This window comes from Somniosus microcephalus, chromosome 2, assembly GCF_052327205.1.
Source record: "Somniosus microcephalus isolate GS21.2 chromosome 2, FLI_Smic_1.0, whole genome shotgun sequence".
In the NCBI taxonomy this organism is placed as follows: domain Eukaryota; kingdom Metazoa; phylum Chordata; class Chondrichthyes; order Squaliformes; family Somniosidae; genus Somniosus; species Somniosus microcephalus.
In genome coordinates, this window is record NC_140988.1 from 187,181,999 (window position 1) to 187,185,900 (window position 3,902).

The 3,902-nt window shown below is 47.4% G+C and overlaps 1 pseudogene; it reads left to right on the top strand.

Annotated features, from left to right (window-relative positions):
* Nucleotides 1–1,659: 1,659 nt before the first annotated feature.
* On the top strand, nucleotides 1,660–1,760 carry LOC147123165 (U6 spliceosomal RNA; annotated as a pseudogene).
* Nucleotides 1,761–3,902: the final 2,142 nt, after the last annotated feature.

The following is a 3,902-nucleotide window of genomic DNA, read 5'->3' on the forward strand; positions in this document are numbered from 1 at the left end:
CACTGTTTGTACTTTTTTCCAGCAAAATCAATACATAAAGATGTTCCATCTAGCGCTTTGTCAGAATGTAATGTGTTTGGCAAAGAAAGTTACAATGAAGTCATCTACAATCTGATGGAAATATTAAAAACAAAAGCTGATGGGAAAGAGCATAACACTTTTACAATGGAGCTATTAAAATATAATATTATTACACAAGCTACTCAAGGCGTTTCTTTTATCTTTTTGTGTCTTTTCCTTCACATGCAGATTTTCATAATTATTTGTTTGTATTGCTCTCTGTCACTCTTTATGTTAAGAACAGAGATACACAAGTTTGAAATGGTGATTAAAGATGGCTTCTGGACAGCCAGCCCCTTGCCGAGCTCCAGGACATATCTATCCTAATCTTTGCCATGCCTGTCTAACCAGAATTTCCTGTGCCCATTAGCATGCGTATTTCAGCTGCTGCTCCAGACTCGAGCCCATTACTTCTATCTTGCTTTTACTTCTATTCTCTTTACCCCTTTTGGGACCTTCTCACTTTTGGTCTCCCATCCTGATATCTGTTTCATTGGCTTGATGTCAATGCTTTTATAATGACATTTCTATGAAGTGTCTTGGGACGTATGCCTACTTCAAACGGGCTATATAAATGCAATTTGTCCTTGAAGTTGATAGTTAGGACACCTAGCAGCACTTGGATAAGACCTGAAAACGGGCACAGGGATTGCGTCACACGATTAACCCGTGCCCGTTCATAGCATTGCAGGCAGCACGTTAAATTCATGCTGCCTGCTCATTTAAATGATTTTTATGTGCAGCCAGTGCAACCTGCGCTGTTCATTGGCTGGATGCATCAGCAGGGCTTGCTATATCACGGGTGTTTAGCGCTACTTAAAGGCAGCCTGCACTTCTTAAAGGGAAGGGGAGGTGCATTGTGGCTGCAATAAGTGTTGGGAGCTTTTTCAAAACTGAATCAGTGCTGTGATATCTTGAGCAGTGGCTGAACATGTGAGAGAATGAGCACCAAGGTTTTCAGGCATGCACTGAAGGCCTTGGCGGAAGAGGTGGAAAGGAGGAGAGACACCCCGTATCCACAGGGGGGCAGGAGGCCCCCCAGATGCATGCTCAGGAGACATTGGGAAGAAATTGTGGCGGAGGTCAATGCCAGGAGTGTTGCTCAAAGAACATGGATGCAGTGCAGGAAGAAGTTCAATGATCTCACATGAGTTGTCAAGGTGAGTGACTTCATCTTCAAATGGCTTATCCTACCAACTGCAACAATAACCTCACCCACTGCTTAATTCACTAAACACTCATCACTCACCTACCAACAGTCTCTATCAATCAGGATTCAACCCTAACATTCATATGTTTTACCTCACCCGCACACACTTAGCACTGTTGCAAGGCTCCCACCCACAACTCACAGTTCGCACATACTGTCAGCTAGTCAGCCATGACAGTTGCATCACCCAAACATATTGCAGGACACTCATTGACACACTTCCCTCTTTCTTTCAGGAGACGGTGGCGCATAAAAGCAGGGAGCAGCAAAGGACTGGAGGAGGACAAGTGCGCTTGCATGTTTTAACACCCATGGAGGAGACAGTGCTGGCCAACATGGGAAGGGCATCACTGAGGCCGGAGCCACTGGTGGCGCTGATGTATGTAAGCTCGCTTTGGCAGCACATGTACTAATATTGGAACGATAGAGAAGATTAGCATGGCCACTGTACAAGGATGACATGCAAATTCGTGAAGCGTTCCATAATTTTACAGGGTTACGGACAAAAAGCGGGGATGTGGGACTAAGCACAACTGCTCTTTCAAAGAGCCAGCACAGGCAATATGGTGGGCTGTAAGTTTCTATTATTCTGTGATAATGAGGGTATCTGCATACCTAATCCTCCTTCTCTCACTCCAATTCTCCCTCATCCTTCAATCTCTTCTGCGTGAGAGGCTGCAGAGGGTGTAAGCGCACACTCTCCCCACACCACAACCCAACTCTTGTCCCTTTATCATTTCCGACATAGAGGAGAAAATTTGCAGTGAAATTATAGAGAGGTGCAAGAACTATAGAGTAGTGATAATGGGGGACTTCAATTATCCTAATGTAGACTGGGATAGTAATAGTGTAAAGGGCAGAGAGGGGGAAGAATTTCTGAAGTGTTTCAGGAGAAATTTCTTGATCAGTATGTTTCCGGCCCAACGTGGAAGGAGACAGTGAAAATGAAGAGACCGTCACACGATCACACAGCCACCAGTTCAGATACGACACTGTGCATATTTTAGAGGCTAGGATAGAGGAGGGATCTGCACATGCTGAGGCGCTGGGCTCAAGTGCGCAGCAGCCAGGGCCAGGGGAAAGCATAGCGCAGATGCCAGCTCGCCGGAGGGCTGGGTCGCATACTAATTCTGCTGCAGAGGACTCAGATGAAGACTTCGATGGGCCAGGCTACAGAAGAGGTTTGATGGGTGTACACACCCAAATGCTTGGTGCACTGGACAGCCTGCTAGAAAGCCTGCGCTCAATGTTATAGGATGCATGGTCTCCATGTTATTCTCTCACTTGGTGAGTTCTTGATTTCAGGCAGATGATTTGGGAAAGACAGTCGTTGAAGGTGAGGAGCTCTGCTGAAGCAAATTTAAAACTTAATGGCCTAGAAGTTTGGTTGCATAGTGCCTGTTGTTTGGGCACTGCAGGTGCCGAATTGGGACCAAAATGGCGTCCGAGCAGCGCATACAGATTTCTGGTGCGGGCTGCGGCGGACACCACCTTGGTGAGGGCGCTAGGGCACACGTTAGGAGCGTGCGCTAGATGTATGGTAAATAGGCAGACCGCGACGTCAATCAGCGTGCAATGCTGATTTGACACCAGCGCTGCCATTTTTGTTGTCATTGCTGGAGCTAACACCTTCTCCTAGTCTTGGCACAGCTGAATAGGTGTTCAGCAGCAGAAAGGACCCCCCCCCACCACAACAGCACTGTTTATGAGTGGTCCGAATCGCTCCCATGCTGCTGGGTTCTAGACACCGGACTTAGGTACAAGGCGGCGGTACAGAGAAGACTCGAGTAGACAGGTGGTTGGATGTAAACAAAAACCAAGATGTTATTGAAGAGGAAAAATTGATAAATCTTATGGAAAATTACTAGTGTACACTTCTACAGGCAAAAACACAAAAGAATAACTATACTTATACAGGGAATGGGAAACACACGGCACATCGAGGGAAAACAACTATCTTAACAATCCCCTTATCCTTATCCCACCCCCTATACCTAACTAGGTTAAGCTATGAGGGGTCAGAACTTCATGCTCACCAATCAAAAGGGTTTGTTGGACTCAAAACAGCGGCGGGGTTCGGGGTTCGCTCTTGGTGCTCGCTGGAGCCTGCCGTCATCATGTGGTCTCCGGGCGCTGCAAGGGCATTGTCCAAGTTCGAGTACTCCAAAGTTAAAGTCTCTGTTTGGGTACTTTACCTTGCAGGGATGATTCTTCATCGTCAGCTGACAGTTTGAGTTGGTGTGCAGATATTCGCAGGTCGGCTGAGGCTGAAGGCCCGATAATTCGAAGCCTCCCCTCAGTTCGTCTCCTCAGTTGGTCTTCTTCAGGTGGTCTTCCCTCCTCCCCTCGTCGCATCCCGCCTCGCCTGACCTGAATTGTCCATGTCCGCCCGATGCAGTGCCGGGGCAATTTCCAGATGGAGTGGCAAAAGGCACGGGCAAAGGTCAGGGGGTAAGCGCGGGATGAGGAAAGAGCGACAGCCACAAGAGCGAGAGGCCGAAGAACGGAGAGAGAAGAGAAGGGGGCGATTGCTACCCGGGGGCCTTCAATTATACTCTTTTCAAAAACCCTTATCTGCACGCCAAATCAGGTTAGTTCTTTGCCTTAATCTTGGCGGGCTATTTTAAATAAT